The sequence below is a fragment of the Chelonoidis abingdonii genome, chromosome 1 (assembly GCF_003597395.2).
Source record: "Chelonoidis abingdonii isolate Lonesome George chromosome 1, CheloAbing_2.0, whole genome shotgun sequence".
NCBI classification, from domain to species: Eukaryota; Metazoa; Chordata; order Testudines; family Testudinidae; genus Chelonoidis; species Chelonoidis abingdonii.
The window spans coordinates 184088551-184100049 of record NC_133769.1 but is presented as its reverse complement, the minus strand read 5'-3'; the positions used below and the strand labels follow the sequence as shown (position 1 = coordinate 184100049).

The window sequence follows — 11499 nt, the reverse complement described above, 5'->3', positions numbered from 1 at the left end:
GAGGGTTTCAACTGAAAACAGAGTTGAGCGTTGCCAGGGGCGCCATAAAATCACCCATTCAGCGCATGTAACTATCTTCCACTAGGACTATAATTGCTGTAGAAATAAGATTACAAAGGGGGAAAAGAAAAAAAACCCCCGGAGGACTTTAGCCATTTTTTTTCACCTCTCATCCCCTGGAAATCGACCCAGGTCCCCCAAGATCCCAATTTCGCACAAGGAAAGAGGATGACAGCATCACATGGAATTACCAGGGAATCTCGGACCTTTACCATCAGTATAGGAACTAATTTTTTCCTGGTGAGAAAAGGGCAAGTTTTGAGTGCCGACCGGGTCCGCGTTTGTCCCCATAGTAGTCTGGTGCCCCCCAGTTAGTGAGTGACTCGCCCACGGGCCGCTCGCCTCCCTGTCGCTCTCGCGCGCTGGTCCGCTGACCCGACCAGCGACCCGCCGGCACGCTGCCAGGCCACCTGCCGCCGCCCTGCGGCTCCAGCAAGATGCCCCCGCGCGCCTCCGCCCCAACACCGCGCTTGGCGGCTGGGCCTAGGAGCCGCCTGCCATGGGTGGCCCCTGGTGACTCGTTTAAGGGACCTTTCCAATGTTAGAAGAGGAAATGTCTGGCCCTCCCTGTGCAGCAGTGATATGCTAGCTGTTGGAAAGGTCTTCCAGGGAGAGCGAGTAAAGGCAATAAACTGAGAATTCTAACAATGGATCATCCAGTCTCTGCGCGAGACACACACCTCTGCCTGTGAGCACCCTAGCACCAGCCCCCCCCCTTTGTCTGCATTACCAAGAAGTTCAGAAGATCCTTGCAGACGTTAGAGTTTAAGAAAGAGGAGCAGACGTGGCGTCCGACCATCATAGAGGTGGTAGAATTAAAGCTGAAGCTGAAGCAGAACTGGATAGAATACGTCAGACAGAAGAGTGCATAGTACAACGTCAAGCCTTCTGTAAGGACCCATAGACCAAAGGAAGATTTGACTGATGCTGAAGATAATTTCATATTACAGGATACGGTCGAAGGTTTTTACGGGGTGGCGTTGCTAGCCCCACGCCCAACCCTCCTCCTTTATCCTGACTTGGGACAGGCAGATGGCCCCAAAGGACCTCTCTGGTGGAGTTAGAGTTCTAACATGGAAGGCTTTAAATAGAGAAGACATTGAGTTCAAACCTCAGAAGACAGTGACCAAACCTTGAACCTTGGGAAAGTTTGAATTCAGATCCAAATTTTGCAACTAACCTGCCTGTACAATGGACCAAATCAAAATCCTGTGATAAATATGCTGAAAATTGGGAAAATCTAGAACAAAATTCTTGACTCAGGCCCATGTTAATAAATTCAAATTAATACACATTGGAAAACTGACTAGATAATTAATGGAGTTGCATCTTCTTGATGCTCTAACAGAGTTGTAGTTGCTGTCCCTATGAAAATGAAAAATTATCATCACTTCAAAATTGATTACCACTCTAAAAAAAGGCCAGTTCCTAGGTTGAGTAACCTACCTTACATTTGTCTTCAGAAGAATTTAAGTATGAACATTTCATGCTTCAGTTCATCAGGGTCCAGCAAAATTAACTCTCTAGGAGCTGTTCATAAAAGATATCCTTGAGCCAAATCTTGCTAGTTTGCTGGGATCATTTCATTGATTCTAGAACCCAGGAATCTTTTACCATTCCTACCCTCCCTCTTAGCTAATCCCTCTCTCTACTTATTTTTGTGTGTTCTGTTTTCTCTGCTCTCAATAGAACCAAGTGGTTGCCTCTGCTGAGGGTAAGAGGCTTCTGGGTGTCTTCTCCCCCTATCTCGCAGCTTCAATGAGATGGCCAGATAAAGATCACAGCCCACCCACCAATTCATCTTGGTCTTCAGAGGTTAGAAAACCATCTGCCTGACCCCTGCAGAACAGTAGGCAAAGATAAACTTTCTTGATATTGTTGCAACTGACATCTGTAAGCATTAGATTGCCATTCAACAGCACCCTATTTTCTCCAACCAAATGTTCTAAGGTTTATGGCCAACATGGCATTGCTTAGAAAAGGAGCCCAGTGGCTGCAGCAGTAGTTTGTGGGGACCGGGTGAGGTGGTTCTCTTGTTGCTCTGTTGTGAGAGAATTTGGAGTCAAACTGAGCCAGAGTTTCAGTAATGGCATTGGGTATGCTTTATTGACAGTATTTTCTCCATTGCTGGCCCACAGAGACCTAGAACCCAATTCTCCACTGTTTTATTCCAATTTTATTCCAGCATAACTCTACTGAAATCGGTGGTGCTACAGTAGCATAAAACTAGAATTGCATGTTGGAGAATGAAGCCCCTGATGTTTATCATCAGGTTAAATATGGTAAGTAGTGGCTTACTGATTTTTCAAGTTTACTACAGTAGCTGAAATATATAGGCAGCAGAGTAGTTTAAAACTGAAGGCAGTTGAATAGTAAGTTCCAAATCTGCCATTCAGCTGCTCAAGTAAAGCATCCATAAATGGGAGAAATTGTGAACATTTATAATGCTATTGTCTCAAGTCTCACAATACACTCAGCTTGCTATTTAGTCACTTGACAATATAGCATACGGAAAACCTTACGCCAACATCACTTCCCACTTGCTTTGCTTTTGCAGAGTTTATTGAATTTATGTTCACTTTGACACTGGCTTTGAAAACATTTGCTGTTGGCCACAAGCAAATCAGGTGTGGTGTATTGTTGTACTGGGCTGAAATTATCTCACACAAATCTGCTTCAAGAATATTGTGTGAGATGCTAAACTCTGCATCCTGTGAAGAATGAGAGAACATAGCTTGGCTTTTCCCAAACTTTATGTTTCCAGAATATCCAAATAATATAAGTAATACTGGTAGGAAAAAATGAGTATCATATTGATTGTCATCCATTGAGCCTCAGTAAATATGCCTAGTGTTTTACAGTACTTTCTTAGGAATACAAGCCTTGTTGACATAATGTTCTTAGCTGGATTATTTATGTTATTGTTTTTGTAACAGTATCCTAACAATTACGAATTTAAGAGATCTTATTAAGTATACTGATCAGCATGTCTAGTCAGTGATGTGCACAATAGACAAGTACTATATCAAGGTGCTAATTAAGAATAAATGCCTGAGTTCCAGAAAAGCATCCACGCTTTGTACTAGCTCCATCAAAACTTAAAACCACAAACTTTACTGAGATCCATACCTATGATTCACATCTCAGCCAATATCCTCTCCCCTGTGCCTTTTCCAGTCAATTCATTGATTTCTGTGAACTTGAAAAAGTCCTCTCTTGCTGACATTATTGGGCAGGTACCTTAAGCAAAGGGTTATTGTGATGCTTTTTCACACTGCGCATTGTTTCAATTGCAGTTACACTCATAAAAACTTTGAATTGTTCTTACAAGTCATAAATTAGCCTGGTATTTCTTGATCAATACACTCAGTCAGTTGTCTTATTATTCTCCAACTCCTTGTCACCAGTATCAATGCATGCATAACAAAAAAAAAAAAGTTCATACAGGATTCCATCTTTCTGAGCGGAGTCGTTTTCTAAGGCAGAACCATCATTCCTGACTACGAAATGATATTCTGAAGAACTCAAGCACAAGTATTACCCAACATGATTTTAAACAGGACCTTTCAGTTCCTCTCAGTCTCATTACAAATGATTTGTCTAACTTACAGCTAATATCAGATCATTGATCAGTGCTCACTGTGAAGTTCCTATTATTATTTATATTGTGGTAGTGCCTTCTCAGTTCTGCACTTTTTTTGCAATTACCCGTTTTGCTGTGATCTGAGTAATCTCAGACCCAGCACTTTCCTGAAAATCTTTAAGGATTTTTTCATGCATACTCCCCAACTTTTGTGAACCTTGACCCAAAAAGCACAAAGTTGTGGCAGTGAACACTCTTCTGCACATTAGAAGTATGATTCCACAGCTGATTCCAAAAGGTGCTCATGACAAAAATCCTGGCTTGGGTCCTCCATTACACCTAGTTTCCACTGCTGGGGACATATTTAGAGTAGCCTGAAAAAGCAAGGCCAGTTGTTTAGTTCTAATGCTGTCTTCAACTGTTCTCCATAATGGAATAAAATAGCATATAAATTCTTCAGAATTAAAAGAAAGTTTCTTCATTTCATCAATGATCTGATCTCTAAGGTTGCTGTTCATATTTGCTTCAATAGATGGAAACAATCACAGAACTTTTTAAAGTTCTTAAACATCATTATTCTTTCCCATGATTTCCAGTAATAGCTCATCATGTCCAGCATTCCAGGTTAGTTTTATCCTGCTGGGTTACTTATGTTAGTTAAATAGTACATGTAGCTGTTTGATGAATATCTAGTCAAGTAATATTGTATGGCTTGAAATATAACTTCCAACAACACTGTAATCTTTCTATTTGTTGGGAGTTTTTTTAAATCATCCATTTTTTACAGGTTGAAACTCACTGCTCCCGGGCCCCACCTCTACTCCACTCCTTCCATGAGGCCCCTGCCCCACCTCTTCCCACCCCTCCCCCTGCCCCTTTCCACCCCCTTCCCCAGAGTCCCCACCCCAACGCTGCCCCTTCCCTGTCACCAGGAGGTACAGGAGGTGTGCAGGGTGCAGCAGGGGGATCAGGGCAGGGAGTTAGTGTGTGGGGTGCAAGAGGGGTGAGGGGTGCAAGAGGCGTGAGGGGTGCAGGGTGCAGCAAGGGCTCAGGGCAGGGAGCTGTGGTGCAGGAGGGGTGCGAGATGTGGCAGGGGGCTCAAGGCAGGAAATTGGGGTGCAGGAGGGTGCAGGGTGCGAGCGCCGGCCTGGCGCCGCTCACCTAGAGCAGCTCCAGGGTGGCAGCGGTGCACATCGGGGCCAGGGCAGGCTCCTGACCCTGCGCTGCTCCGCTCCATTCCAGGAGGCAGCCAGAACCACAGCCCCTGGGGGAGCGGGGGTGGACACAGGGCTCCACTGCTGCTCCTCCAAGTACCTCCCACAAAACTCCCATTGTCCGCGGTTCCCTGTTCCCGGCCAATGGGAGCTGCGGGGGGGCGGTGCCTTGAAGCGAGGCAACGCAGGAGCCCTCTGCCTCCTTTCCCCTCCCCTCCAGCACAAAGGGACATGCTGACAGCCACTTAAGGGAGCGGCACGGAGCTCACGGTGCCACGGGGGGCAATCCCACAGGCTGTAGTTTGCCCACCCCTGGGCTGGAGGTAGGCAGAGGGGTAGGGAGCTTGGCAGGCTGCACAGAAGAGCCCCATGGTCCACATGTTTGAGACCCCTGATCTAGTCTGACCTCCTGTATAACAGAGGCCATAGAATTCCCGCAAAATAACTCCTGGAGCTCATATTTTAGAAAAACATCCAATCCTGATTTAAAAATTGTCAGTGATGGAGGGCCTACCGTGACCCTTGGTAAATTGTTCCAATGGTTAATTAATCTCACTGTTAAAAATTTATGCCTTTTTTCCAGTATTAATTTGTCTAGCTTCAACTTCTAATGATTGGATCATGTTATATCTTTCTCCGCAAGACCAAACAGCCCATTAGTAAATATTTGTTCCCAGGTAGGTACTAAGAGACTGTACATAAAGGTATATCTACACAGCCGACATTAAAGAGCTGTTGTGGCAGCACTTTAACATGGCTGTGTAGTCGCAGCTCCAGCACTGGGAGAGAGCTCTCCGAGCACTGTAATAAAACCATCTCTGTGAGGGGAATAGCTACCAGTGTTGGGAACAGGGCTGGCTCCAGGTTTTTTGCCGCCCCAAGCAAAAAAAAAAGGGGGGGGTGCGGAGTGCCACTACTGAAGCACAAAAAAAAACTGGAGTGCTTGAAAAGTGTCGCCCCAAGCACAAGCTTGGAACGCTGGTACCTAGAGCCGGCCCTGGCTGGGAGCATGGCTCCCAGCGCTGTAGCGCTATCTACACTGCCACTTTACAGTCCTGAAACTTGTATCGCTCAGGGAGGGGGGGTGTTTTTTCACACCCCTAAGCAAAGAAAGTTTCAGCGCAGTAAGTGGCAGGGTAGACAAAGCCCAAATCATCCCTTCACCTTCTCTTTGTTAAGCTAAACAGAGGGAGCTCCTTGAGTCTGTCACAGTAAGGCAGGCATCCTAATCCATTAATCATTCTCATGGCTTTTCTCTGAACACTCCAGTTTTTCAACATCCTTCTTAAATTGTGGACACCAGAACTGGACACAGTATTCCAACAGCAGTCATACCAATGCCAAATAGAGGTAAAATACCCTCTCTACTCCTACTCAAGATTCCTATTTATGCATCCAGAGATTGCATTAGCCCTTTTGGTCACAGTGTCACACTGGGATCAATCAGCTGATTATCCACCATGACCCCAAATATTTTTCAAACTAAATGCCATCTAAAACACAGGTAGCATAACAGGACCATCAAGTGGATGTAAATTAGATATTAAGGCCCTTTGCTCAGCTAGAAGAGCGTGAAGGGGCCTTACGGTAAATAGAAATCAGGAACTAATAAGCCCAGATCCTCCACCTCAATACCTTTGAGGATCTGGGCCTATGTTGTAGATGCTGATGCACTTCTATTTATTGCAGTCATCACTAAAGAGTTTTGCAAGTCTCTTATCATCTTAGTTAATATGCTTAGAGTTTTGTTCTCTCCTGTTCTTACCCTGTCTTAAAATCTCTTTGGGTAAAGGTCTTTTGTATTGGCTGGGTGATGTTCCTTTTAGCTGCAATTTTGAAAAATATAAAGTTTCTCGGATAGGGTTTAAAGGATTCCCAATATGTTAGAGGGGATTCAACAGTGCTTTTATTGTCTTTTGCCTCAGATTGTAAAGTCTGGATAGTTAAGCAATAAAATATCTCCTCCAAGGAATTAGTTATCTGTCTAGCTGTAAATCTAATAACGCCATTGCATGGTTGGAGATGTATACTGAGGTTATAGTTGTGTGAGGTTTTTAGAAATCAAAAATAGCTCAGTCCTACAGGATACAGTCATGCATGGAGGAGCAATTCATAAATTCCCTCTCTCTTTTGAGAACATATCCCTCTAAAGGGTAACCAAATATAATTCTTTCATGTGATGCTGTTTAATTAGGATGACTTGGAATTCCCCTTCTTGTAACACCTGTGATCTAGCCATTAAGTTTGACAGGGTAAGGTTAAAATCTCCTCTTCCTATCAGGGGTTAGGAAATTCTGTAAGTTCTAAGAATAGCTCACTAAAGGAAAATGGAGACTTTCCTTTTGAGGTTTACACATTAATTAAAATAACAGTCTGTGAATTTATCTGTGCTGGCAGGGTGACATACCTTCCTACTTTATTGGGTTTTATTTCACATCAGTTATTAAAATTGTCACTCCCCTAGAATAACTAGATCATGGTGAAAGAAAATGAAACCACAGTCACCACCTTTTTGGGTCTTTTTGTTGAAAGACTTTGTTTTTTCCCCCTTGCAAAAGAATATCATCCTGGTCTCTGTTTTATAGCTAATTAATTCCTCACGTTCCACATGGATACTTTTAATCCTGTCATTAGTCATATATTATGTATTACAGATAGCTGATTTGTGATCAAATGTTTAACCTCTTATCCTCCTCCCAAGTTTCTTTTCTAGAAGTATTTTTACATTTTCTTTTCCATAAACAGCTCATTTTCACATTTGAATAAACTAGCCTTCAAAAACTATAGGTCTCATTCCTGCAAAGCTGTACACATTTATAGCTAAAGCCTACAAGATGCTGAGCATTGACTTCAATGAGCGTTGTAGACACTTAGCACCTCCCGTGAGTGCTCAGTATCTTGAAGGATTAAACCTTTAGTGGTTACTAATGTTATTAGTCCCCTTGAAGTTAACAGAACTATTTGCATGAAGGATTTGCAGTACTGGGTTCCTACTGTCTTATCATTAATTTTTCTTCATTATCGTGCTGTACTAAGGGTGGAGGACTAGATTATGATTCTGCAAGGCTGGAGTGAGTGTCATTCAGATGCAGCTCACTTCTAATTTAAAATAGTCCTTAGTTGTATTTTTCTCTATAAACAATTGACCTTTAAGACTTATGATTGACAGAGGCTTCTCATCCAAGTGAAACTTTCTGGAAAGTTCCACTCTGCTCAACAACAGTCAAGTATGCGAGACAAGCTTTGTAAAACTATTTTAGTCTGGGTTGAAGCTTGTAGAATAGCACAAGATTCCCTCTTCTCCTCTTACCCCATCTTGAAAAGGAAGCTAAATTGAACACTGAACTCAACTGAGTTTAACACAACAGAAGAAAGTAGATTCAGAGAAGCTGGTTTCCTGTTGCCTTGCAACTTGTACACCTCTGCCTCGATATAACGCTGTCCTCGGGAACCAAAAAATCTTACCATGTTATAGATGAAACCGCGTTATATCAAACTTGCTTTGATCCACTGGAGTGCACAGCCCCGCCCCACTGGAGTGCTGCTTTCCTGTGTTATAGCCAAATTCGTGTTATATCGGTTCACATTATATCAGAGTAGAGGTGTATAGTCATTTACACTTGTGCAAAAAAGTAAGTGTAAAGTGGGTATAAAATATTACCATTCTGATTTGGCAGCATTTTACACCCACTTTGCACTGGTGTCATTGACTGCACATGCTGCAGACCAATGGTACTGGGCCACAATTCCAAATGTTAATGTACAGCCTGAGCAACTGTGCTGTGAGCTGGTATTTTCAGCAAGGAATGCATGATGGAATCACAGGAAGTCCTGCAGCTCCATGATCCAGGGAAAAAATATTGCTTTTTTTAACCATAACACCCGTGTCCTGCAGCTAATTGCCCTCTGTATGGAGGAATGGTTGGTAAATGTGTGTAGTGGCAGATCTACATCTTCACTCTTCTTCAAGGGCACCCCTACCTGATCCCCATATTCCTTCACACCTGGACAGAAGGAAGCCACTGCAGCACTGTGCTCTGTTACACAGATAGTACAAGAACCTGTCCTCCTCGGTCTTCACAAATCCCCCTTTGTGTTCCTACTCTTCCCAGTGCAGAAGCATTATAACAATTGCAATGCATTTGGGAATAAAATTTGTCTCTAAGAAATCCTGGGTATAATGCAGCCTCAGATTTTCAGTTACTGAAATAGTTTCTCTGAAGTCTAGGCATTTGGTTTCCTGTATTCTAGTGGACTTACTCTTTGTAAAATTAATGTGGAGTGACAATTACAGAAGAGTTGGGAAGTGCCACCTCAGCCAAAAGAAAAGTGAGAACCTTCACAACACTGGATATGGATGTTGCTTGGCAGGAAATCCTCATGGCTCACTTTCTGTCAAGCAGGGAAATATGTCTGTACAATTTTACCCAATAGAAAATGCATCTCCCCATCAGCAGCGCCAGAAAGTGACAAAACAATCAAACTGTGGAAGAATGACTGCCCAGCATTTTCAACGGAGCTCAGACATTGCACCAGGGGAAAAGAACATTCATGCAAGAAAAATAAACCCAGCATAGTCAGAGAGCTGAAGGCCTGCTAAAGAGGGTGATTGTCAGTCCTGTCCCATAGAAAATATTCACTTCTGCTTCTGCACAGTGAGTCTAACAGAAAAATCAATATTTTAAAAAAAGGTTTATTTTCATTATTTTAACAAACATCTACTATAGATATGAACTGCTCACTAACAACTTGTCCGGTTTTTCTACCAGCAGTAAATCAAAACAAAATTTAAGAATATAATAACTCACGTTAGTGTTGGAGAGAAATACAGCACATTAAATAATTTTATATTAACAGAGAATCATTCATTCATCATTTGCTGGGGTGGGAACCTGACTTCATCTTTCATGTGTATTTTGGAGATTATGAAAAGGAAGTACATAATTTATTCAGCAAATTTAGCCTGTTTCTTTTTTAATTGTCTATACATTTTTTTTCCAATATTCATTATTTGAAATCATGTCTATAAATAACCCTGGGGCTGTAGATTGTCCAGGAGCAATTTTTGGACAGTATTCAGTGTCTGAAATTTGATCTGCTTTGGTTTATTTTGAATGAACATAATATTCTGGGTGGCCCTAGCAGAATGAGAATAAGTCTTAAAATTAAGTAATTTTCTCTAACAGTTTAAAATTTGCATATTCCCACTGACAAACTCAGTCATTATAATATTTGTGGAAAGCAAACATAAAAATAGCATGAACATAACTTAAGCAGATTCATTATTTGATTTAACAAAATGTTTACTCAAATAGTTCTGAGCCATTCCCTGAGACCTAGTGTCTGATACCCTTATTTACATTGTATCACACCATACTCCATGTAATGGCTCAGGGACAAGCTGTACCTTTGTTCTCTCCTCCAGTCTTTCCTATAGGCATTCTTTCCAAGTGATAGGCCCCTACTCATTCTTCTGCCAGAGCAGAACTTCACTGTTCACCCCTTTAGTCTGGGTCACCAGACTACAACACTCCCATGCACACTATCCTGTCACAGTTACAAGATGCTTTAGACTGCTGTTTGTCATGAGTGCAGGTGACAGGTTCCCCTACTTTCAACAGTCTCAGAGCAAAGTCCCACAGTAATTACATTCAGACTGGATGATGGGGTGGCAGCCCCTGTTTTCAGCCATGTTAACCAGACAGACCCAACATACTGGTACCTTCTGTCAGGGAGCCTGTGACCAATGGCTAGTTAAACTGATTCACAACTGCTGCTTCTAAATAGACACCTTGCCTATAAGTCCAAAAGCACCATGCAAGATAAAAGGATTAAGAACCCCAAATACGTTTGCCTCCCTAGGGTCTTGCCTAAAAGCTGTGACCTCTCAAATGTCAGGCAAGCCCAGGTGCCTCAGATGAATGCTGCAGACTCTCTGCCTCACCCGGGCTGCATTCTCTTCCCATCTCAGGGTATTTTTACACTGCAAAATAAGAGCTAAGCTACAACCCACCTTTTCACACCTCAAAAGTGAGTCTCAGAGCCAGGATCACCTGTCTCAGACTTGCACTATGGTCTAAAAATAGACATTTAGATGTTTAGTCTCATAGTGCAAGCCCTGTGAACCCAAATCAGTTGCTGCAGCCTCAGATTCATTGCTATGGGTCTTTTTTTTTTTTCCAGTGTAAACATACTCTGTGTCTCTCACCTGAACAGCTGCTACTGGTCACCCCACTTCCTCTCCAGGCAAGTGTTTTAATGGTTTAATGTTCTTTTGAGCTTAGGGCTGGAATGGTAGGCTTTCCCAATCAAGTCTCTACCATTGGAGAGGCATTGGTGCATCTTGGTCCTTCCAATCCAATTACAAGGGTTGTCATACTTTGGTCCAGTTTCAGTTGTTGGGTTTAGTGTATGGGTGTTGGTGACCTGTGATATATAGGAGGTCAGAGTAGATGATCTGGTGGTCCCTGGCCTTAAACAATATTATTAGCTCTCCCATTGTTCTCATAAGGACCCTTTGCATTTTCCTTGATGATGTCTACTCTCTCTTTCCTGGTTGCTCATGTTAACAGCCCCTTTGATTTAACTCCATTCAGTCAGTCAGTATATCAAGCAGTTAAACTGAGGTACATAAACTATTCA

The 11499-nt window shown here is 42.6% G+C and overlaps 1 long non-coding RNA gene across 1 annotated transcript; it reads left to right on the top strand.

Annotated features, from left to right (window-relative positions):
- The first annotated feature begins 1147 nt into the window (after positions 1-1147).
- Positions 1148-6522, top strand: LOC142046251 (uncharacterized). The gene is made up of 3 exons (XR_012655138.1): positions 1148-2342; positions 5441-5534; positions 6127-6522. It is a non-coding gene; the product is annotated as an uncharacterized LOC142046251 (long non-coding RNA).
- The last annotated feature ends 4977 nt before the right edge of the window (positions 6523-11499 follow it).